Genomic DNA, 26,879 nt, shown 5'->3' on the forward strand with positions numbered 1-26,879 from the left:
GTGGTCTGTCCAGGCCACAGGAAAAGCTTTATGGAAAGATATCAATGCATAATTGGTGAAGACACCATCAAGAGTGTGATTGCCTATGTGTGTTAGCTCTATAACAACTTGGTTTAAATAAAACCTCTTTAGACAATCGGTTAAGTTAATGGTGTCTCTACATTCCATGGATTCTAAATGGAAATTAAAATCCCCCAACAATGTGAAATTGGTGAACAACATGTATGATTCCAGAAAGGTCTGCATGGACCAGACAAACCTATTCCTGGGGCCATGTGGCCGATAAATAAGGGTTCTGTTAAATATTGTCTTGTTATTGATTTTAAAGGAAAACATAATGGCTTCCTCCTCCAGTTGGGGGATGCCTACGGATGATGCCTTAATATTATTACGGTGGACAATAGCGGCTCACCCTCCCCATTGCCCTTTTCTATCTATTCTATAAAGCTCATAGCCTTTTGGTATTGCCACCTTGAGGTCTGGGTCAGAAGAGCTGTTGGTCCAGGTCTCTCTTAGAAAAAGTATATCAGGGTTGTGCTGGTCTATAAAGTCAGCTATTTCCTACTTGTGTTTGGAAAGTGACCTGACATTTATGAATGTAAGGATAGAATCCCGTTGTTCATAATTATGAATGGGCAAATTATTTTCAAGGCTAACGTGATGTGTGAAGACATCATCATTCTTAATACAAGTAGCAAAATTACAGGTAGGACAAGACCAAGTAAAGGTGTCACTCTGAGTCTTCATAGGTATACAATTCGATTGCTTACTTACAAGTCCTATGTCCAATAGGGCTTCTCTTGAATAAGACCCGTTAACATTTTGGGCAGTGGTTCTGGCGCACGGTGCATTCCGGCCGCGGATGGACACAGACGGGCTTGCCTTTGGCACACAGGCGGTGCGCCTGTTGCACGCATCCGCTGCACGGTCGCGTCAGCATGCTCATTCAACTTATCGGGCAAAACACACCTGGCCCGCTGACAAAGATAGCAGCCCTGCTCTGACTTGGAGGGACCGACCGTCATGCTAATCACTTCGCGTGGGCTACGTACGGATCAGCAGAAGCAACAGGTAAGGCTAAAACAAGCAATAAAAACACATGCAATGACAGTTTAAAAAAATTCAATGTCAGTTAAAAAAAATTAGCGTTTCCCCCGAGAGCTATAACCCAGCTCTGATTAGGGAGATGCCAGAGCTGCGCAGAGCTGCGCAGTCGCATAGCGTGCTCATTTAACCTATCGGGCAAACAACAACTGGCCCGCTAACAAAGATGGCAGCCCCTCTCTGACTTGCAGGGACTGACCGTGGTGCTAATAACTTCGTGTGGCCTATGTACGGATCAGCAGAAGCAACAGGTAAGGCTAAAACAAGCAATAAAAACACATACAATGACAGTTTGAAAAAATGCAATGACAGTTTTTAAAAATGTGTGTTTCCCCTGAGAGCTATAACTCAGCTCTGATTCAGGAGATGCCAGCCTTGCAGCAGTGAAAATACTTTAGTACTTTTTCATTGTCAGGATATACAAATCTTAAACACACTTATCCCACTTTTAAATACCATACCTTGCCCTATGAGCCTTTAGGGCGTACCTTAGGGGTGACTTATAAGTATTAAAAAGCAAGATGTAAGCTTGGCAAAAGGTTTATTTTTCCAAGTCGAACTGGTAGTTTAAGACTGTAGTACAGGCTGCAGTAGCAGGTCTAAGACATGTTTTACAAGTTATTTTAGTGGTTGGCACAATGAGTGCTATAGGCTCACTTGTAGAATTTAATTTACAGGTCCTGGGTACATGTAAATCCATATACTACGAACGTACAAGTAAATCAAGAGTACCAATTAGGTTAGGTCAATTTTACCATGCTTAAGGGAGAGTGCAAGCTCTTTAATCCTGGATATCAGGGAAAAAGAGCACACAGTTCTAAAAGCAAACTAAAACAGGTTCAGAAAAGGAAGGCAAAAATTGGGGGTGATGCTGCAGAAAGGGCTATTATAGTAAGCCGGTTACTATGCTACTTCAAGAGAGTCATATATCCTAACACATTCTCATTAAACATGGAGGGACATTTACTCAAAATATATAGTAAGATTCTGAAGAGAAATGTGGAAAATCCAGAATGTGTATATCATGATGTTGCACCGCAATAAAAGTTAAAAATGAGAGTATTCGCCAATCCTCCACACATAGAACGCTTTTAACAGTATGGAATTTCTGTTCACAGATGCTCAGTTTAAGGCTATAGACCAGTTATTAGTACAATATGTGGTGGGAGCCATGAGTGGCATTCTCAACACACAGACATTGTCCTATCTTTGAACACCTTTCAAAGGAGAGGTTTTTTTACGCATGATAAATCACAAGCAGAGACTATCATGTCTGAAAAACTAACAAGAATTCTGGGAAGGATTAGTCCATCAAACAATCCTAAGCCACAAAATTTAACAAGTAGGGGTGCCATCAGAGGCTTTTATATGCACTACTTGGAACACCAGATGCTAATGGGTTGTCAAGCCACCCTGCTCAGATGTGTTCTGTAGGAGAGTAGGATCTGCTTCATATGGGTACCCCCACTTTTTGCTGGTGTTTCACTGTTTTTCGACCTTAGTCTGGCTGTGGCCCTGCTTATCAGGAGCCCAGCCTAGCTGCTTCCTCCCGAAAATGGTTTCCATGTACATTATGTACATATCTAATTGGATTTTGGAGTACCTTATAAGCCCCTAGTATATGGTATACTATGTACCTAGGGCATAGGTACCTAAGAGGCCTACCAGGTGCTGAAGCATGTATTATGTCACCCCTGGGAAGCACTCCAAAATGGCACCACAGGTCTGCTACTGCAGCCTGGGTAAGGTGGTGCTTGCACCCCTTACAGGGGTATAGGCTACCTATATCACTACCATTGCACACACATATAAAACCTATAAGTCACTCCTATGGCAGGCCTTAACAATCCTGAAGGCAGAGTGCTTGGTTTTTATGTGAGAGTGTGCCCCTGCATGAGCAGAGCCCCTCTGCAGCATTCGGAGTACCTCCTCTGATGCTGTTTGTGGTGCAGCCTGACCATATACTCGTAAGTGCATTATAACCTCGCGGTAAATGCTAACTTTGGGATGGCTGCACGGAAACATGTCGTGTTTGGTGTCAAACGCTTTGGAATACTACCCCCCCCGCCAGTTCTGGCGGCGGGGGTAGCATTCCACCCTTCTAGAGGGAGAGACGTGTTCACACTGGTCTAACCCGGTAGGACTTTCTACAGCCCTGGTATCACAAAATGGATGCCTCTGCCACAGACACGGGTCTGGCCTCCTGCTGCTGTCCGAAACTCCGGCAGGGGAGGCCTGGACAATAGGTTTCCTGTCCCAGGGAGGTGTAACCACCTCCCCAGACAGGCAGATGTGTATTGGGGCTGGGCGGGAGCACACACTCTGGTGCTTTGAAGTCCTGCACTGGGGGCACACTTGGTGTCCCTGTGCATAGTCCAGTTCAAACCAGTTGCAGGGGCTACCTGCCCCTGCTCTGGCATGAAACTGGGCAAAGGAAATGGGTGTAACCACCCCTCTTTCCAAACCCTCCCATAGGTGGGTCTCTAGAGTGTGTTCAACCCCCAAACTTTATATAAGTATGGGAACCCAGTTCTTGCGACTTTAGATTACCCTGGACGAAACTCTGCAACATATATCCTGGACCTTCGATGTTTTCCTTTGCTTAGAAGACTGAAAAAATCTCCCTTGGGGTCAAGGAGTGACTCCCCTGCTTGGCCGATACCAAAGAAGCAACTGACCGGTCTGCATTGCTGAAGCTCCTGCCGGACGCTGAAGTCTTTGCATCACCAGAGGTGGATTTCCAGACTTCACCAAGGCTACCCTGAATCCACAGCAAAGCTGAGGCCCGTGGCTATTGTGAGTGATGTGGAACCGTGACCCCTGGACACTGTGAACTTTTGCAGCAACATCTTCTTCCTGGTCTTCCTTGAAGTTGGGCTTTGGGCTCCGAGTAGCCCCAGCCTTGAGCATCTCCTGTACCAAAGATTTCTGACCTCCACTCCACGAGTGACCCGTGGGGCCAGTTTCCAGTGCGACTGCTTGAGGCTTCTTCGCGATCGCTAGCCTGTTGGCTCGTAGGTCTCCACGAAGGCAACTCCTCTTCTGAATGGGCTTTCCTGGTTGCTCCAGATGTGCCCAGACTTACCCTTGCTGGGTGAGTCCCCTAGACCTTGCTGGTCTGCACCGGTGTCCTTTCTCTGCTTTCAAGTAATTTGCCGTTGCCAAGGCTTGTTGGGTCCAATCTGGTCGCTGACACTGCAGCACTCGACAGACTTTGTATGACAGCTCGAATCCAGCTCCTGGTCATCATCGGCACCTCCTGGACCTCGTGGCTGAAGAGTCAAGACACCTGTCAACTCACCTGGAGCACCCGACATCTGTGGTCATTGGTCAATCGTGCCCTTGGCCACTGGTAAGTGACCCAGACGCTGTCCCCTCTGCTTTAAGGTTCCTTCCATCCTAGATCCAGGCTTGGATCGCTTTGGACTTATCAATATTCCTACAATATGTAGCCTTTTCTGAATCCTTCTTCAAATGGCAATGTCATTACAGACTTTCTCTACTAAAACATTTTTGTGATCATTTTTATTCTCTTATTTAATTATATCGAGGTTTCTGCTTTCTTGGACAATACCCTTGAAGGGGGAGGTGTTTTCTTCACTTGGCACGAAGAACTAAAAAAAAGTCAGCCATTTCACAAGTAAATGATTGGTTACACCTGGAAAAGTCCAGCCTTTGTCCCCATAGTCAGCCTGGTACCAGATGCAGGGGGAAGAAAGCTACCCTCAGGACTGGTTTTGAGTGATTCTTGTGTACTGTTCTGACAGATGCTTGTTAAGCGTTCTAATGTGAAAAACAGTGAATGGCAAATCAATTATGATATCAATGCTATCTTTAAAAAAGGTTAGGTGGATATAAGTCCACCACAAGTTATAAATCCACCAACTTGTTAGGTTAAAATCAAAGATGAGGAAGCCCTTCTACCCTCGTTCAGACCCTGTGTGCCTACCCAGAGGTATGGTCAGTGTATTGAGCAGTCCTGGCCTCTGTAGTCACTTTAAACCATTACTGGGGGCAGATCCTCTCCCACTGGAATTGGTACCTGACTGGGGGAACAAAGGAAGGGCATAGCCAGGTATCAGTTAGACGAGGTCCTGGGCACAACCAACTAGCCATCCTGTCAAGGGAACAACAACAACTCCCCACACCTGAGGTCTTTGTCCATCTCTGGAGCAATATTCACACCTCATCAGTGGGGCTATTCAGCTGCCACATGATAGTTGGAGCTCATGCAAATGGGCCTCTAGATGCTTTAGGCAGGGAAAGGGTAATTTTCTAAAATTACCTTTTGCGTGATAGTTATTAAAAACTGAATTCATCACTGAATTGGGATTTCATAAATATTCTGATGAGTCAAGGAGTGACATTTGTAGGTGTTTCCTAGCAGGACATAGCATTACTAAATGTAATATTGCATCCCAGTGCTTTGCCATGGAACAGCCAGACTTGCTACAGTCGAATTAGATTTTAGGTGTTTTCACTGTAATGGCATGTGTAGCATTGACTTTCTACTACAATGCATCCTGACTTATGGACAGTAATGCACCCTGTCTTATGGGCACTAAAGCATACTTAGGGGTGACATAGTAGTATTTAAAAGGAAGGTTTAGGCCTGTCAGAAGGGAATACTTTGAAAGGTTGAACTTTATAACTGAAACAGCGAGTCTACAAATGATAGGGCTGCAGTCAAATTTGCACTTTGGCACTTTACTACATAGCACAATGTGACATTTAACGTACAGGCCTCTGGGTACACGTTTTACCATATACTAGGGAGATATAGGTAAGTTAGATATGCCAATTAGGGGTATGTCAATTTCATCATGATGAAAAGTGGGAGCACAGGCACTTAGGGGCTGATTACGATGAGGGCCATCGTTTTGGGGATTGGACCGCCTGACAAGCTGTCGGCGCACCTGCAACCCAAAATACAATGCGATTAACTTCAAGGCATTCATAAAGTGTATTATTTGTACTGCATCATGTGCTGCTGACTGTAGCACTCGCCGCAGTCCAAAAAACGCACATTGTGAATATACCTGCACTATGTGGCATGTATCATGCAGTGCCTGTCACATGGTGCAGGTATATGTAGGGGTCACTGACTGACTTTTATTTTACCTTTGATCCCTGTAGTTCCATACAGAGGCCACTACCAGTTGCTCATCAAGTGTTTGACATTGATGTAACTTTGTCACATGTACCCCTGAAGAAGGGTTCTATAACCCGAAATGCATTGGGTCATTGTTTGTTTTAGACCTTAAACTGGGTTATTGTTTGCTTTATACCTTGAGCTTCATCAAGTTGTAATATTGATTTGGATATCTAAATTGTATTCGCAAGACAATACTAATTTATGTTTCTGTTCTGCAACAAGTTAATAATGAAATAGAAACGGATTTTCAAACGTATCTTTGTTAAAAAAAAAACTATTTGGTGTATGACATGAAAAACCGATCAATCAGTAGAAGCCTTAGGGACACTGCTCTGCGCAGGCTTGGATTTTTCTGGTTCCTCACAATTGCAATATGTAGGGGGCACCAGAGGTGCCCCTCAAAAACCCAACACTGAGGGCTAGGTGGAAAGGGGGACCATTACGGGCCACCAATTTCCCTTTCCGCCGGCCTTTTCATGGTGGGTAACCTGCCATTAAGTGGCTGGCACAAGGGACTTCATAATCCCTACAGCAGTGCCTGGTACGCACCACCACAATTGTAGGGTTCAGAGTGCTCTCGGATGGTCCGACAGGTTCCTTGAGCCCGTTGGATCAGTGACAGTTGGTCTCTCCGACCGCCACCCCTCTGCCCGCCATCCTAATGTGGCGGGCGGAAAACATGTTTATGATGGCGCTGAGACCAACACCTACAGGCTATAGGTGGCTGTCTCACCATCATCGCAATCAGCCCCTAAGTCATGGGTAAGCAGGAGTTAAATACAAAGGGTTCTACAGCAAGCAAACAAAGTATAGGCAAACAGATTGATGGTACACTATGCAAAAGATGGTAATTTCCAACAGTATGTTACACTGAGGTCCCATTTGTGATCTTTAGGTAATAAAAAATGAAAATGAAGCAGACTTTTTAAATTCCAGTATTTTCTCATGCATTTGGATCAATGCATCCTGAGAACACACATAGGAAAATGTCAACTAAAACTAATTATTTGAATGTCCTTTATTTAGCAAGGAAAGAAAAGGCAAAGGTACACTGTGAATAAAAAATGCAAATGAGAAGAGTGAGAGGTGAAAAGGGCAATGGAAGAGTGAGTGATAAAGGTGCTGACTGAGCATAGTGTTTCAAAGAAGGGAATGGTTATCGATAAGATAAATAGCACTATAAGAATACGGAAAAGGCCAATCAGGTTGCAGGATATATATATACTTTATGCAAACCACAAAGTCTGCTTAGAGAGAGGAGTTACGTAAAATGTATTTATTTATGTATTTTTCTAATGTTTAGTTGTTTATTCATTTATGTATTTGACAGTTTTATATTGCAGGTTGCATAAAGTGGTGACTCCAGATGAGAAACAAATGTACAAATAGTTGGTTAATATTTTGGTTAGGCGTGGGTGTTCTGCAGGCATGTCACTAGTCCGTACGAGCTTGTGTGTTTTTTTCTGTAGTAAATAGTTGGGTACAAGTGCTTTCAGTCTGGTATGGTGAAGAGTCTGTGAGATTTCACCTGGGATTTTTACAGAACATAAACAATGACCAAAACACACACAATCTCGTCGCTATTTTGAAGGCCTTAAAAAACATGTTGATTAGTTTGAAAAGTCTTTTTTATTAGCCCCTAACAATCTGTCCATCTCTCTATTTACACTGCCACTTAAGTCACCCTCATGTGGTGCTGTGTTTTAACAAGCTATCCTAGTGTAGTTGTTGGGAAATCTGAAGCTCACACCCCCCCAACCTTATTGGCCAAGCTGCGACCCTGATGGCATTTTAGCTTTAAAATCATCTAGAAATGGGTTGTAACATAAATACAGGACCCTCCAAAATCGTGGGACTTTGGAATAATTAGCTCTCTTACCCCATTTCTATGGGCATGGTTTTCTGAACATGAGTTAGCTGAGAGAGCAGAAAAGGTGAATACAATTGAGGTGGGTAATCATTCAGAAAATACAGGCTGGTACGGTGGGGTCAGGCGGATTTAGGAATGAACTATGTTGAAGAGAACTAGTTTAAGCTCATTTTAAAGAGGCTAGTTTTTAAGTAGATTATTGACTTTTTAAGCAAAGTAACCCATTTTCAATTTGATTGATACATTTAAGGGTGGAGGCGAAGATGTGTTCAAATATTTTCTTATTTCATATTAATTAATCTGGAGAGTGAAAGACCGTTGACCAGTGATGAAAGCAGTATACCAGTCAGAATGGCATTTCCAAAGACAAGTGATGGATGACAAAAGCTTGCGCTCATGTTATTAGATGGTTTGGAGATTGTTTTCTTTACTATGAAATGTAAATAGTGATATTGTGATCAAGAGAGTTTGTTTTTGGACTTTTAATAAGTTCAATCCATAAGGTTTAATAATAAAATGCAATTTTTTTACTTTACGTAGGAATGTACATTTTAAATTTTAACTTAAGAAACATAGTTTATATTTGATTTACTATATCTAAGGTAATTAAAGATTTAATTAAAGATTAAATTGATAGTATTGCAGCATTTCTTATTTTGTATTTGTTCTAAATTTAAATTAAATATATATGAAATTAGTTGATAATAATATTTAACATAAAAGAATGTAACAAGTCTTTTCAAGTTAAGTAAACTTTTTTTACTTTTCCCTACACCTTGCCATTAGGAGACTTGATAGTCGTGATGGAGATCTCCCTATGGTAAATATGGGGAAAATGTTTACAAGAATTTAACTTTATAATAAATTAGTAAAATTATTTTTATTTTAAATACTACTGTAAATTAATATTTATTCTAAATGTAGAACAAAAGAAATACTGCAAAACCTAATTCTAAATTAAATCTATAATTAATGTAACTATTTTAAATTGAATTAAAATTATTCTATGAATTTAAATTTAAAAAAACATTCCCACATAAAGTTAGAAACAATATCTTTATACACATTATTAATGATTAAAAGTGATGCACAGAATTATTTAAAAGAAGTTTAACTATATTTAACTGAATAAGTTAAATTTCATTCAACTTAATGGAATTATTTGTTTGATAATCTTTATAGTTACATTGATTTATAGATTCAAAAAGGTGGTTATAATATTTTATAATTAAATAAGTATGTTTTATTTTTATATTCTTTGTAACATTATATTATACTTATTTATAGTTGAACAATTTTAAATAATGTAATGAGATGTAACCTTTTTTCTTGAGGTTTTTTTTGCAAACCCCTATTACATTATTTTTAATAGGAGGGTGCTGCAGTATCAGTGCTCGGCAGTAATATGCACTCTTAAATTTGACTACATTCCCTTTTTCTGCAGGTGGAAATATGTAAGTCAACATTTTTGAGTAGCTCTACACTCGAATTTTGTGAATAGACAAAAGTAGTAAAGTCACTCAAAAGTGTAAGAGTAAAATACATATGTAAATTACTCTTACTATGTCAGCTTAGTTATGTTTCTGTAAGGCATATTAGAGTAAGATTGTGAATGATGATGAAAGAAAAGATATATGTAAGGTGCACATTTGCTTATCTTACATTCTGTAGCATGCAAATTGGATAGGTATTGTTTGAGATTATGTTTCATAGTGGGTAAGTATTTGATGTGAATGAAGCTGTTTGGATTCACCTGTTCTTTTGATGCATCCTTGTTGAGTGCATAGAACAAGTGGAGCACAAGGATAACCTTGTATTTCTGTACCTCTGACATGGATAAAGTCAGTGGCTTCAAATCCTTCCCCAATAGATGTCTATACATTGCACTATGTTACTGCTAAACACACCATATCTGAATGTTCAATCTTAGTCCCAAATATACTCTTTATTGTAATCACCAAGGTTTCATGCTATGCAAAATTGTTAAAGATCCAATCTCATTTCAGGGCTCAGATTCTTGATGAACATTCGTCGGGTGAGTAGAGGAGGACAAATCTACGCATTTACGAAAATATCAATATGATAATGGATGAATATAGGATCCTACAAAGCACTAGTAAAAGAGCACTATATGGATTTTAGCACTGTCAAGACTAATCACTTGCTACTGTGACTAAGGAGCGAGAATACACTGTAATGATATAACCATCCTGGTGAAGGCCGTTCAAATTATTCCCAGAAGTCGAAACCAATAATGCCCATCTTTGAACAATGTGTGTCCAACAATAACTTAATAATATAATAGGAATATAATATTGGCTTGAATTGAAATAATATTTTCAAATGATGAACAACCGTAATACAAATAAAGGGAACACCATTGCTTTTGGTGCACTAGAGTTATAGTTATTAAAACGTTCTCTTATTGTTAAAATACTATACTCACGCAGTATAAGTATCTTTTCTTCCAGTTTAATAAACTGACAACCTGGAAGTAGATATATTAATTCTTCTTGATTTTATGTGCACATAAATAATTAAATTAAAGACTTATGATACTGAATTGATTACATGTTGTTACACGGCAGGACAAACTAATCCCCCAAAGTGTTTTGGGCCTAATTGAAAAAGGTAATACATCACATGAATTGTAATGCACGTGTTGCGTCTTCCTCGCTGCACAGCTGTGAATTTGAAGTGCACGTGTAATATTAGTTGTGCTGTTAATTGCAATGACCTGACTCCTTTTCCATAAGTAAATTATGGGATTCAAATTGTACATCTGATTTTCCAAACGTAGTAATGTGCCTTAAAATATTGCAACCATAAACACAGCAAATGCACATATCACACTACGTATAATCGGCCTTGCCACAATATTGCACTGGGCAAACGTTTATACGTCAGAATATCGTAGTCAAAACATCGAACTGCAAAAGCCATAACTATAAGACTGACTTCCAAGATTTCATCCTGGCTAAGTATATATTTGTTAGAATTAACTCCCCCATGATGATATTTTGGGAGTTCACATTAGGCTTGTACTAATACTATAGGTCCAGGTAGACATTTGACCACAATATTGTAACACATTTTGGAAATATAGGCCACACAATATTGCAAATGGAGTGCTGCTGGGCCCGCTGCATTGAAAGGTTGGCTAGCAGTTTCAAACCACTAGTCCTTCTTTCAAAGCTGTAGTTGTACCAGTATAGACACACGGTGGCGCCCGCACAAAATAGAATGCATTTTGTATGAAATATGGCACACTGTTCCGGTGTGCGAAAGATCACCCAACGCCCAGACCAGGCAGGCACAGTGCGCCATATTTCATTTTGTATAATAGACACTCTGGATGCAGTTGCACTGAAAAGCACATAGGGAGCAGCTCTTCACACAGACTGCTTATGACATACACATGTCTCACATTAAATGGAGAAGACGTGCATAAAGTTGTCTTAAGTAGGGTTATTATAAGAAGGAATACATGTCTCATCAAATCCAACCATTCTGCTGCCTATCCCCATCTGTCTCTAACATTCCACATTCCCTCTCACATTCCACAATGCCAGGCTTCTACAATCAATTAACTTCTTGGATACCACACTTCTCCCCTTCCACTTCTAGCGCATAGCCACACAGTACCACACAGACACGAATGAGCTATCACCTATGAAGAGGACTTTCAATGCCAGGCGGTCTGATATTGTGGTGATCACATTGGTTTACTCTCCAGTGTGCCTCCACACATCCCCACCCAATGGCTAAGTATACAGTTGGCAGCTGTTATGCCTACTGCCACATCTGGAGCCGATCTCTGACTCAACCTTACAAAGCAGCACATTCTAGACATCCTGCACCTTCACCAAATTCAAGATCAAGGAGCAGTATCTAAAGCAAGTTTAAAAATAAATAATTTCAAGCAACTCTATAACCTCATTCAAACAGCGTGCCAAGCACCATGTACACACTTCAACATATATACAGATATAAAAGTGTTTTGCTAACTTGCTGTGACAACACATGTTGATGCACATGCCCAATATAAAGAGTTTGCAACACAAAAAGATGATGGACGGAATGTTGAACATTGCCAAACATTCACCTTGAGTCACAGATCTGGTTTAATCCATCTTTATTTTGTTCGCAACACCATTCAAGTTTGGACCCAACCATATGCAAATCAGCCTTGGCCCTGTTCCCCATGGGAACAGTTCAGCCCAAACTGCCAGGCCAGGTCCTCCCTGGACTGGAAAATAAGCATTGTGGGACCGGTTTTGGGGCATCACCGCTCATCATTCAGATTAGCTTGAAACCGGAGAAGTAGCGAACACGGGACCCACGTCTGGGTGTACCCTTCCCACTTAAAGTGAAATTGCAACACAAAAAGATGATGGATGGAATGTTGAACATTGTCAAACATTCACCCTCAGTCACAGATCTGTGATTAATCCATTGGTATTTTGCTCGCAACGCCATTCCAATTTGCACCCAACCATATGCAAATCAGCCTTGACCCTGTTCCCCACGGGAACAGCCCAGCCCGAACTGCCAGCCCAGGTCCTCCCTGGACCGGAAAACAAGCATTCTGAAACCGGTTTCGGGGCATCACCCCATATCAGCCAGGCTAGCTTGAAACCTGTGGCATAGCGAGCACGGGACCCATATATATACCAATATAGAGAGTCAAGCAATTGTGTAATTGAATTTTGTATTCGCATTGCAATCACTGTGGCCAACCACAACATCGCAAATTTGGAATGGTTTCAAGTCGGAATGAATGAATATTCAATTCCCAACATGAGCGAGGGTAGGGTGTTTTTAAGAAGACATCACTCAGCCACTTACCTCAGGCATGCAAATCAAGTACAAACATATCTCAAATCTTCACAGCCACATCCTTCTAACCTACCATGGATTCCCTGTATGTGTGAATGCATATCAGGTGTCATCAGATGCATCGTGTCTCATGTAATTCACACACATCTCCATGCCATGTCTCAGTATGCTCATAAACCGGAAAAACACTACAGGAGCAGCATTGAAACCAGAATTGGCAACTCATCTCTCCTTCACTGGTGCTGTTGCTGCTGCATTGCCACCAGGACTGGCCACCAGGACTGGCCACCAGGACTGGCCACCAGGTCTGCCCTTGAGGCAGACCATGTTATGTGTTAGGCATCTGGTACAGTTTCATCTCTATCTCTCTCACACAATACACTTAATATGTTTTTACATACTAATAAATATGATATAAGGAGTTATTACTTTGCCCTCTGTTTCTTCATAACATTGAAAAGTACGGGATGTAAATAAGATGGAAACATTGATTAAAAATACAATATAGATTAAAATAAAAATAATCATAGTAATAATATAGATTACAATATTAAAAATAATGATATTAGTAAATACGTTTTTAGCAGCAGAATAATATACATCTAATTAAACTCTGAATCTTTCATAATAATATATAGACATGTATAGGAAACTGCTGAAGAATATTTGAAAACAAATAATTTATGATGATTCGACCTTTTTATCTGAAAAGGGCTTAATTAGGAAATCTACACTGATAATGGCTGAAAATATCTCTAAAGATAACACTAAATGGCCTGCACAGTTGTCACTCCTATAGACATCTTCTTCATAGTATGATAGCTCGGAACTCCAACATTGCATTCTAATGACTTTTTGCATTCAGTATTCTTGAAATCCTACCTAAAATCAAACCTGAGTGAGTTGTAGTCATAAAACTCGTTTAGACACAGTTGATTAAAGTAAAGAGTACTCTTTTATTATCGTTTAAATTTGCAATGTGAACCCAACTTATGAAAAAATCATGCAATAGTCTCTTCTGATATTGCAAATGTCTGCTTCATTTCTCTCTGCCCCATTGTAACTAAAGCCCTTAATATTTGTAGTGAGGCCAGAAACCGGTGTTGGCGGTGCCCCAAGGTATTCTTAGATGTTTCAGCTTTGTTTACCAGCATGGGTCACATCATGCAGGGTAGGATCCAGAGACAAGAAGCAATAGGGGGAGCTGCTTAAATGATCGGATAATTCAGCGATACTCAAAGTACAGCCCGGGGACCGCATGCGACCCTCCTGACCTTTACATGCGGCCCCCTGGTGAACAGCAGCATTAGACGGCTGTTTACTTGAGAGAGCACAAAACATGTAAACTAAAGGAGCAAGCAATTCTTTCCAACTAAACTAACATAATTTAAAGTAAAAGAAAAGAAGTAAAGGTGTCCTGCACCACTTAATTTTAGGAACACATTATTTTTTTAAAGACATCTTGCAACAAACATGATACAAATATGTAAGTCTGTACATAAATCCAAAAAATCACATTTCTTTAAGATGCAGAAACATTTCACCTTAGTATATCAGTCCATTGAGTATTTTTTCAAAAGTGATAGTTTGCAAACATGAATTTGGAAACATTCATTCTTTCCCCAACCCTGGCACCAATGCAAATAGTGAACTAAGAGGAAAGTCAGTTAATGTTTACCGTCTGACTGGCCTGGGTTGCTATTATAAATGGACAACACATGCCACCATCAATGCGGCACTCGGTCACACGGCAGGTCAAACCTTTTGGTCCCCTGGTAAATGTTTGTGAGAACCTATGTTCTACATTGTATGTTCGATTTGGTCCTTTCTACAGGGGCACCCAAAAACATTTTGCCTTCACCCTGCTGTTTCCTGAGTCTGTTTTTGTTGGCTTTTCGGAGCCTGCGCACTTTACTACTGCTAACTAGTACTAAGTGCTTGTGCTCTCTTTTCTAAAGATTGTAATATCGACTTGCACCAAATTGGCACATTTAAATTATGTGTAAGTCTCTAACAAAGTGGCACTGCATGTACCCAGGGCTGTAAATTAAATGCTCCTAGTGGGCCTACAGCACCTATTGTGCCTTCCACTTAAGAAGCCTTTAAACATGTCTCAGGTCTGCCATTGCAGCCTTAAACTTTTAAACTTTCATTTCAACCTGGCAAGATAAACCTTTTGCCAGACCTAATCCTTCCCTTTTAAAATATATAGATCGCCCCAAGGGAAGGCCCTACCAGCTCAATCGATAGGGTGCAGTGTGTTGAAAACATTGGACATGTACTTTCAGGTTTTACATGTCTTGGTTGTGAGCAACTCTTACATTTGTTTTCACTACTGCAAGGCCTACCTCTCCCCATGTGATAATATTGGGTTACCTTATTACATTTAATAAGTGATAACTATCGATTGAGAGAAGATAGCAATGCCAAGTTTGTTATTAAACTAACTGTAATTTAAAGCCCTCTTTACCAGCAAAGTCGGATTTCATGTCACAAATCTGAAAATGCCACTATTAGAAAGTTGGCATTATCTTGTCCTAACCATATGATGCCTTCAGCCTGTATCCTGGGTTACATGACTAGGTGCATTTGACAGTTGGGCATTGTGTATTCCTCTCAGACAGCATCACATGAGGGAGAATGGGTATTGACAGGATGGACTATCCTGACCTAATGGGAGGGGCGGAGTTGACACCAACCACACTTGCACATTCAAATGGGCTGCCTCACAAACAAAGGACTTCACACTAGTCTATTGTCAGCCCAGGCCCCTCAGAGTCAGAGCAGAGGAAGGGGGGAAATTCTAGAACCAGAGGTGGAAGGAAGTCGAGAAGTTTTTGCTTCTTTGAAGCTGGCACCAGCAAAACATATTTGACCATCAGACCAACTCTTCAGATCACGTCTGGACCTGTGGAAAACTTGGAAGAAAGAGTGTTCTGCTGCCCTGCTGCCCTGCTGCGGGAATGACTGCCCTGCTGCAAGAAGGTCTGCCTTGCCACCTGAGGAAGGAAGTCTGGACACGCTCCTTGAATCCAGAACCAACTGAGTGACTCCAAGGGTTAGTTGACCAGCATCCTGTATTAAGCTACAGGAACCTAACAAGCTCCAGAGGCCTGACCTGCATCTGCCCAGCTGCCCAGAATCAATTGGACCTGACTGTGCCCTGTAGGTGGCCTCTGCTGGAGTGAGTTGTGATCCCCAAGAGATGCCCCCCCCCCGGTCATAGATTCTTGGCTGGCATCAAAGTGAACTCCTCCTGGCCTATCTGTGGGATCACTCAGAACAAATGTAGTGCAATGCAACTCAACATGGCAAGATGCAGGAACTTGTATTGCGGCACCTCGCAGCTCCTGTAGCCCTGCTGGAACTGACGCAGCTCCACTCAGCATGATGCAGGATCTCACATCTCATTCGAAGTGCAATCAGGTACATTGTCCAGTGGACCAAATTCAGCCCTGTACCTGGCCCGTGTTCCATCATGATTGGCTTCAAGATGTGACTTTGTCCCGGTCCAGCAATACTAGATAACCCTATCTGGCACTTTGCGCTTTTTGGTGCTATCTTTAACTTAGACTTTGATACTGCATATCTTCAGTTCTACTGATTGGATTTTTTTGTTCACTCTGGCATGATTTCATTTATTAAAATGTACTCTATTTTTAGGGTTGAGTCTGCAAAAGCATGCCCAAGTGTATGCATGTCGCTTGCAAGACCCTATTGGTTACAGAAAGGGGTTGAAGCCCTCCCATTGCTTACCATTTGTTCGCTGCAGCGTCCCTCTTCTTTGCTGCCGTCTTAATTGGCCAGTGCTTGCCAAACGTCATCTCTGGCCCTATCTAGGAGGCAGGTACCAAGCACAGATTAATCAAATTAAATTAGTGCACGTTTGCTTCGCCCGACATGAGGATACTATTTCTTCCCCCCTCCAAATATCCCTGCCTGCTCGTCTCTCCACAGAGATTTTTTTCTTGTTTTTATTACTATCCCGATGCCTCCTAGCACACATCTTGCTCCATGCATAGTGCTTTTTTCCCTTCTTTTTTATTACTATCCTGGTGCCTGTTAGTGCACATCTGGCAATCAGCTCAATGCATTACTCACTTCCTGAGTCCAATTAAAGTGCCACAACCTCTGGAATGAAAGCGTCTCAGTGGCAGGTTCCAAGGTGTGTGTCTTCACTAGTTCAACAGGCTCTGCATACAAGCAGCTCAGGAGCATCCCCAACCAAATGCCTGATGGGAAGGACCTGCCCTCTATCACCTTAGCAATTATGACTTTACATCATTGACTGTACGAACAGGAAGTGCACTCCCTCAAAATAGGGGTACGCAGGCAGCCTAGTGCTTACAGACCGAAGAATTACTAGAACACGCCTCCAGATGCGGAAGCCTCACATGAAGGTCTCTGACGCATTCGTCTCTAGTGACAGAGCAGGGTCATAAACACATCTGAGTGACAGCATGTGCAGCTCATCCATTAAGCAACAGAAGAGTCAGCGCACAGAAAGTGTTTGTTGAGATCAGGTATCTGTGCATTGCCAGGGAGCTGAGCTGAGGCACACACCGCATTACATAACGGCAAACCACTCGGAGAGAGTCATATGCTTGGCACAGGGGGCATTTTCAATGTCGCGCTTTTAAAATGTCTGTAAATGGCTTCCTGACAGTAAAAAGCATGCCTAAAGAAAGGCAGGAGGCACATTATAATTACAGACAGTTCAAGTGTCACAGAATGATGCATGAGACGCTCATCCAGACCAGAATTTATTTTCCTTCCATTGTGGGATTTGCTAACCTGGTTTTATAATGATAAAAAAGGGCTACAAATTCCAGAATGCAAAGCAAAATCATACACTGGATGACTTACTCCCCCGCAAGAGGGCTCCATGTATGGGTATCCTTTCACACGAATGCATCCACAGCAAGGAACTCTGTTTGATCTCAAGGCTATTGGTTCATGCCACTGCAGATCCTCTCAGCTTTTGACTATCATTGATTTGAGTAACAATAAAGATCTGTTATTTGCGCCGCGATTGATGGTGGAAACCAGAACTATACAAACAACAGTGTTATTGTAATGCTATCAGACATGCATCCCAAAACTAAGAAAGCAAAAGTTATTTTTGAAAACAGACTGCTAAAAACGTTGCTTTGCCAATTGGGTACATAATGTACGCATCCAAAATACTACTATACAACATATACAAAAATCTATAATGAGGCGCTCAGAGTGAGGTGGGGGTGTGGCTAAACCACCTAAAATGGTGGACGGCATTCAGTGAAGCTCCCGAGAGGCGGCCCGGAACTACCAAATATCCATCTCCATCGGAGACCACTGGACTGTTCAAGGATGGGGTGACTGTTTTCAGCAGCGTGGAGGCGGTCTGGCCCAGATAGTGAGCCAGGAGCGTTACAGCTGCAACCTGAATCCCACCAGGAATGGACTTTCTGGCTTAAGGGAGATACCAGCTCATCTGGGGAGAGGAGTTGGCCTAACGGCTAGGGTGGTCAACCTCGAATCTGGGGAACTGGGTTCGAGTCTCGGCAATGACGCTGAACTTCCTGTGATTCTGGGCAAATCACTTCATCTCTCCGTGCCTAACAAAAATGAATGTGTCCTCATGTAATGTAACTGGTGCTATGTAAAGCGCTCTTATACCCGATTCGGGTCACGTTCGCGCTATATAGAAGGAAGCAACCCTTAGTGCCAATCCTTTCCTCGTGGGTTAATCAACTCTGTGACCCCAAGTGAGGTAGGCTTAAACATCCTGCAACATTATAGGACCTGAAGGCCTTTCTATTGCCATAGGCCTACATTACCCAAGCAGTCCAAGCTGGGCCCGCCCCATCCCGGCTCAAGGACCTGAACTTCAGTACCTGCTACTGCCTGCCAGTACCTTGGGGCCATAGAATTGTTATGCAAACCATCTACCGAGACAATCTGCCCTTCAAAGCCTAGCCTTCTACTGACTGAGAACTGCTGATAAATCTGAGGGACCCCCCCTAAGAAGTATAGCGGGCTGGATCTGGGAGCATAATATTTTTATAATATGAGGTGATTTCTCCCCATTTACTGTTTAACGAGGGCGTGAAGGGGACACAGTCAGGGAGCGAATCACAGAGTTTTAAGAATCACCTGCAGAGTGCATCAGTGCAGACCATGTAGGTAGCAATTGCCATCTCATAAGTGCTCATTTTGCGGCCCCTATATGCTCAACGGGTAGCTGTTGGGCTTGGTGCCCTGATACTGGCCCTAACCAACTGCTCCACCCCTCCTGCCATTCCTTTGGGTCTACCTGTCAAAAGGAACTCTTGTTTCTCATGTCTGTGGGCACGGGACCTTTCAGATCTCTCTTGTGTGTAGTGGACCCGGCTCACCTTACTGCCCATTGATGCAACAGAGATGTCCACCAGGTACCTACCCATGCCCAGTTTACTGGGCTACATAGCTAACTGTTAACTATGGATATAGCCTACGGGCTGAAGTATGGCATTACAATTGTACCCTTCAGGGTTGACTCGTGAAATGCAGTGACTTTCACATGGGACGTATTAATGGAACTAACCCAACTCCTATGCCAAGTCACAACAACTCACAGCTGGGAAATGCCCACACTGATGAATCACCTGACCGCACAGGAGTGGACCATATCCCGCCCACCATGACACCGCACACTAGATCTAATATTGCAAGAAATTCGAGACTCTAAAATAGCAATACAACAATGCATTGGTGCATTGGCATCAGACCTGGGCCTGCTCCACAATGGCCATCACAAACTGATTGACAGGGTCAAAGCCACAGAGACACCCTTGCAACCTTAAGCCCTCACCAGAAAGCTCATGCAAATGAACTGGAAGACTTTAGCTCCTATTTGTGCCTTCTGCAAGACCAAGCTGAAGATACGGAAGCCAAAACATGATGCAACAACGTGCGCATTATAGGAATACCTGAAGGCACAGAGGTGTCTAATGCCACGCTGTTCACGGAAACCTGGTTGAAAACTGATTTGGCTCCACAGGGACTATCAAACATATTTACTGTGGAAAGGGTGCCCACTCGTCAACCACTCCCAGGAGCACCCACCATGACCATTTTGGCCCTCATCGTAAACTTCAGAGACAGAGGCACAGTACTCTAAAAAGCCAAAGAAATTGCTCCAATACAAGTTGACAACGTCGCAGTGTCACTCTTCCATGATTAGACACTAGCTGTGCAAAGTAAACAATTTTCGTTTCTCGCTGCAAAGAAGCAACTCAGGGCAAGAGCTCTGGCCTATGCCCTTATCTTTGCAGCTCACCTGAGAGTAGTAAATGTTTAGCACACTCTTTTCATCTACACCTGGGAAATCAGTTTGGGACTGTGATGAACTACAATACCCAAATGCCCATCACCCCTCATCCTAGGAAACATTGCAAGGTCCCATGAAGCAATACCAATGACGTCAACAAGTGGGGACACCATGATGGCCACCCTCTAAGTCTCCTCCCTCTCCCCAACAGGCGTTGAAAGAGCACCATGCTTTGATAGAAAATGTGACCTCGGCAACCCTCACCCAACTTATCCAGCACTGTGACCCCAGACTCCAATGCAATTATGGCTCAATTCCCCATGGTGACACTGCAAACAGCAGACAATGTAATATGATAATCCAGTCACCAACACCTGAGTATTGTGGGTAGAACACAGATAATGACCTTGGCCCTCCTCATTTCCCTCCAGACTCACGTATTATATCTGATGCGTATACCATGCTTGACTGTGGTTCTTTTTACTTATTGATTAGATTGCTTGCTTTAATCCATGGTATAATCTATCTCACTCTACTGCCTTCCCTGGCCACTCTCCAGGGCAGTTGCTGTTGGTTTTATTCCTCACTGGACTTAGTATTGGGGGTTGTTTATGGGTCATGCTGTATGATTGCATCATTTCCAGGGCGGGAGGGAGTGAGGGGATATTACAATTTCTATCATTGTCTCAATTATTTTATAACTGTCAAAGATAACAAATACCTTTAAAATATTGTCGTGGAATGTCAGGGGGATGGGGGCAGCCTACAAATGTCACTGTATTCATTCCCAAATTAACAGTTGCAAGGTCAAATACTTTCCTTACAGGAGACTGACCGCTCCTCTACCGAACCCCATAAGTTGTGAATGAAATGGAGGGGGGCAACTGTTTGCCACTACATTTCCAGCTTTTACAAGGGGCTTTGAGGTCTGGATAGGGGCTAGAATGCCATTTGACGTGGATACAAGGATAGATACAAATGGCCATTATGTGCTCGTCCATGGGACCCTAGACAGTAGACTCTTAGTACTGGGTAGTATTTATGCTCCAAACTCAGTCCAAGACACCTTCCTCTCACATCTCTCCACTGTGTAAGTTGACTGGTCCCACTTGGTCTTTGGAGGCGACTTCAATGCAGTAATGGATACAGAGCTAGACCGCTCCCACCCTCCCCTAACCAGTGCGCCCTTCTTCAGACAGACGAAGGCACTACAAGACGTCAGGATGGTCACTATCAGACACATAGAGAGAACTGAAGGAAGAAATGCGAGAATACTCCTTTTACTCCCCTCCACATAAATTACACTCCCACTACATTTTATGCCCCTCACATATGTTTCAGAGTATCACCAACTCCACATATCTAGGCAAAACACTATCAGACCACATTCCCTTGGAGATCATAATGTCATGGGGCTGTATTCCTATCCCTGTCTGCACCTGACGCTTGCAACCCCTCAATCTAGAAGATACAGTGTTTAAAGATACTCCTACTGCCATCGCCAATTATTTTGTTAAAAACACTAATGCTACATCACTTCTGATTAAATGGGAAGTATTCAAGATGGTCATGGGGGGGGGGGGGTGTTTATCCACAGTGGCTGGGGCATGACACTCAGTCTTGTGAGACTTACTGTCACCTTACTGTGACTGAAACCCAAATGTTTAAAGTTGAGCACAAGGCTGTACATGATGATTCAAGGACAGAGAAATTATGGGACTGTTATATTCGATACGCAGAACTGCTGGAATGCTTGATAATTATTGGTCACAACACATATACACAAAGAAGGCATACTGAAGGGGGAAAAAAACAGTGCTTTTTTAGCATGTATGATCCACTGACAATCGTCCCCCACTCCTGTCCTATCCATGCGCACACCCGCAGGTACTCAATATACCACACAATGAGATATTGAAAACACCTTCAACAGCTATTATGCCAATCTTCAAGGAACACACCCACTACTTTCCCCTACTGGCCTTGCAGCATTCCTGGCTGGGCTACACCTACCGCAAGTGCTAGGGCCATGTTGTTTGGAACTTGCAGCCCCATTAACGCAAGAATAAATCAGTAGCACAGTAACAGAACTCCCCACAATAATACTCCTGGATCAGACAGATTGCCCTCCAAATTCTATACCACCTTTGCTGCCTGACTGGTACCACATTTAAATACATTGTAGAACACCTCACTGGAGCTATGCTCCCTTCCACTCACAACTGTCAAGCCCTGGTGACATCTTTACTGAAACCCGGTCATGACCCAGAAGACATGTCCTCCTATACACCATTCTTATCAACAGAATACAAAATATTGAGCAAAGTTCTGGCAAAAAGATTGCTCCCTATACATTTAGACTTAGTCCGTGCTGACCGGAACGGATTCATCCCACGTCGTAGCACCTCCTTAAATGTTAGACGCTTCTATTCTGTGATAGAGGCTGCTAAAAATAGCTATCCAGATGAGGGATGCCTCTCCCTTGACCTCCAGAGGGCATTCAATATCTGGGAATACAGGTCTGCAACCTTTGCCAAATTAGGCATCCCCCAAACATATATTAAATGGATCAAACACAGACTCAACAGCATGAGCATGAATACGAACTGGACCCCAGTATCATCCACCAATTCAATTTATAGAGGCACCAGACAAGGCTGCTGTCCCTCGTCCCCACTATTATTTGTACTTGGAATGGAACCCTTAGTGCAGGGACCACAATGCAATGCCATATCCCTGTATGCAGAAGATGATATACTTTATGCACGTGACTTGACTATGCATCTCACACAACTCACCACCCTACTGAGCCTTTTCGGAGATCTCTCCTGTCTCCTATGCATTCTTCTTTAGGGAACAAGTTTTGGGCGATGTATTATCATTGGGCGCTTCTACCATTCCAATTGCCTCTCATAACTTTTATTACTTTGGAGTACAGATGGTAACTTAAGGAACACTATCAACTCTCTCCGTACACAAGTCTTGATCACTGTTCCTCTATCAGTGATGGGCCGGTTGGCACTCTCTAATATGCTGATGCTCCCTCGGCTGTTATATTTTTTCATAAACTTACCTATAGGGGTCCCTATGACTTACTTTAGGCAGCGTAATATCCTACTCACCGACCTGATATGGGTACAGGGAGATGCAGGGTGAGTCAGTCTAAACTACAATTACCCCCTGATGGGGTGGGATGGGTGCCCCTGTTTTTCGGGCCTATTGTTATGTAGTTCAATTACAATGGTTAGCATATTGGCTAGCAGGTTTCCATATAACAGAAATAGATTATAATCCCTGAATGCTATGACAAGGTAAACAGGACATGCTACTACTACCATATGTACTACGTCCTCCACACTTACCACTATTCTTAAGTAATGCTCTTACATACTGGAGACAAGCACTAAAATATACAATGACCACTACACATTATGCTCCAAATGTGCCATTGCTGGGTTGCCAACACCGATGGATCCAGCACCTCCCATAAACTGGAACCCTGAGAGTCTGCTGGCATTAACACAGATTGAATTATTTACCAATGGAGAACTAATGTCCCACCAAGACCTTAAACAAACCCACGACTTGCCCTCCTCCTGTCAGGCCCTCAAAGTAGATCTCCTCAGAACTGGCACAAGATGATCGACCTGCTGACATCCCCAACTCTGCAAGTAATATATATATATATACACAGAGTAGTAGAGAGGTCAAGTGAGGGAAAAGGGAAATGGGAAGGAACAGCAGGGAATATGAACCTGTAGAGAAAATAAAGAATATTCAGTAGAATACAGAATAATAGGCTACTCTCATATTGTCTCAGTAAGAGACTGTAAGTACCTTGTACACAAGGACTTGTTTCCTCAAGCAAATGAAATTCTGAGATAAGACCTTCTGTATCTTCTGAGTACAGTATAAGGGCCAATGTATTTGTGGTGAAATATACTGCGTATTCTGAAATGAATGTTCTTTGTCAACAACTAAACACTATCTCCTGGCCGATATTGTGGACCCTCTTTAGGATGCAGATCTGCCCATTTATTCTATTGTTTGGCACGAGTCAGATGGACATGAATTTTTGTATGCATGGCTTGGATTTTCTTGATGCATGATTTCACCTCAGGTTGTTCCTCAATATGACCAGGCTATGTTATTGAAAGGATTTTAGCGTAGAACCCATTATTAGTGAGAAAAGGTGTTCTCTCCTATAGAGCTGTGCCATGCGTTGTTATACGATAGTTCTGAAAGCCATAGCAAAGACACCCAAGAATCTTTGGCTTCCTCGGCATAGCATCTCAAGTATTTCTTTAGTGTTTCATTACTCTTTTAGTCTGTCCATCCGTTTGGGGATGAAAGCTGGTAGACAAGGCAGTAGCGACTTGTAAAGCCTTGCACCACAACTTTCAGAAACTAGCAATAAACTGTGATTCTCAATCTGAAACAATGACTCTTGGAAGACCATGTAATTGCCCAACGTTTAACAACAGTTGTGCTGTCTGACCTGCTGTAGGCAAGTTAGTACATGGTATAAAATGTCTCATCTTGGTAAGGCTATCCACCACTACCTGGATGGCGTTGTATCCTTGATTATCTGGTAAGCTTGTGATAAAATCCATATTAATGGTTTGCCATGGTTGAGGTGGGATTGGCATAAGCATAAGTTTCCTTTTGCTTTAGCATGTTCTCCTTTGGATCTAGCACAGACCTCATACTCAGCCACCCATATTTTTGCATCTTTTGACAGTGCCAAATGCCTTACGTTGAATTGCTCTAGATGGTAGATATAGTTTGTTATCAAAGAAAGGCAATCCTTGTTTTAGACTTTGTTGATCACTTACACTTACCCACTGATTCCAGGATTCGGCAGAGCTGGATTTTCTTACTTCTTCTAAGAAGTTTTCAACAGTTACAACACACAACACTCTTGTAGGAGCAATGATGGCTTCATTGATAACTTTCTTGTGGACGCTGTCAATGCCTTGTCGAGATAAAGTGTCTACCTTTCTATTTTCGATTCCTGGTCGAAAAGTAATTACACAATCATACTCTGCAAAGAACAACATGCATCGCATTTCCCTCTGAGACAGCTGTCTAACTGTTTTCATGTATGGAAGGTTTCTGTGATCTGTGTACACTGTTACTCGGTGCAGTGACCCCCCATGAATAATGCCTCCATTCTTGAAAGGCTTCTTAATGGCCAACAACTCTTTTTCTGCAATAGTATAGTTTTGTTCTGCTGCATTGAGTTTCCATGACATATAAGCCACAGAGTGTAACTGCCCTGTTTGTTTGTCTCTTTGAAAAAGGACCGCTTCTATAGCCACATGAGAGGCATCGGCTTCCACTATAAACAGGATCTCTGCTTGTGGATGCTTTAGAACTGGAGCAGTAGTAAAAGCTTTTTTGAGGAGTTTGAAGGCTTCCATGGCATCGCTGGTCAACACAAAAGGTTCTCTCTTTCTTAACAGTCTTGTAATAGGAGCCACTACATGCGAGAAGTGCAGGATGAATCTACGATAGTGATTTGCAAACCCCAAAAAGCTTTGCACATCACGCACATTATGTGGAATTGGACATTCCTGTACTGCCTTTACCTTTCATTTGTTCATACTCAACCCTGAAGGACACAACATCACCCTCAGAAACTCCACCTCATCCACATGGAAGTCGCACTTACTCAACTTGCAAAACAGGTAATTTTCTCTTAGCCTTTATAAGACCTAAAGAACATGACTTTCATGTACTTTCTCATTTACAGAATATACCAAGATGTCGTCTATGTAGACCACCACAAAGGAATCCAAATATTCTTTAAGAACATTGTTCAGAAAATACTGAAAGGCCGCTGGGGCGTTGGACAACCCAAACGGCATGACAGTATATTCATACAGCCCAAAACATATTTTGAATGCTATCTTCCATTCATCCCCCTCTCTTATTCTGACCAAATGGTAGGCACCCCTTCAATCCAACTTTGTATAAATGGTGGCCTCTTTCACCTGATCGAGAAGAATAGACACAATTGGAAGAGGATATCTATTTCCGATGGTATTTCTATTTAACATGCGATAGTCAATGCACGTTCTCAGTTCCCCATTAGCCTTAGAAATAAAAAAAAGTGGAGAGGCTGCTGGAGAATGAGAAGGTCAAATAAACCCAATATCTAGGTAATGATCCAAATATTTTCTTAAGTATTTCATTTCTGACTCATAAAAAGCATACATTCTATAGCAGGGGTCTCCAACGAGTAGCTCGGGAGCTACTGGTAGCTCGCCAGTACCCTGAAAGTAGCTCTCAGAGTTGAAGACAAGCCAAGACAATCTCAGTGAGGCTATGCATATTAAAGAAGGCAGCACCGCTCATCTCAAAACACTTAGGGGCCGATTCTGATCCGGGTCGGAAGGGCACCGAACGCGATCCGGCCGGAAAAACTACGTGCCGTACGATGCGAGCTACATGATATTCACTGACCGACTCGTTTCCGGGTCCGAACCGCTCCGTCCGTCTCGGTCGTAAGCGAACCGTGGCGTGCAATGGATGCGATTCACGACCGAGTCAGTACGATGCACGTGTCGGACAGCCTGTGCGAGCCGGAGTGTCTGACTCGCAAATCGTCTGGGTGG

This window comes from Triturus cristatus, chromosome 5_2 (genome assembly GCF_964204655.1).
Source record: "Triturus cristatus chromosome 5_2, aTriCri1.1, whole genome shotgun sequence".
Lineage (NCBI taxonomy): Eukaryota > Metazoa > Chordata > Amphibia > Caudata > Salamandridae > Triturus > Triturus cristatus.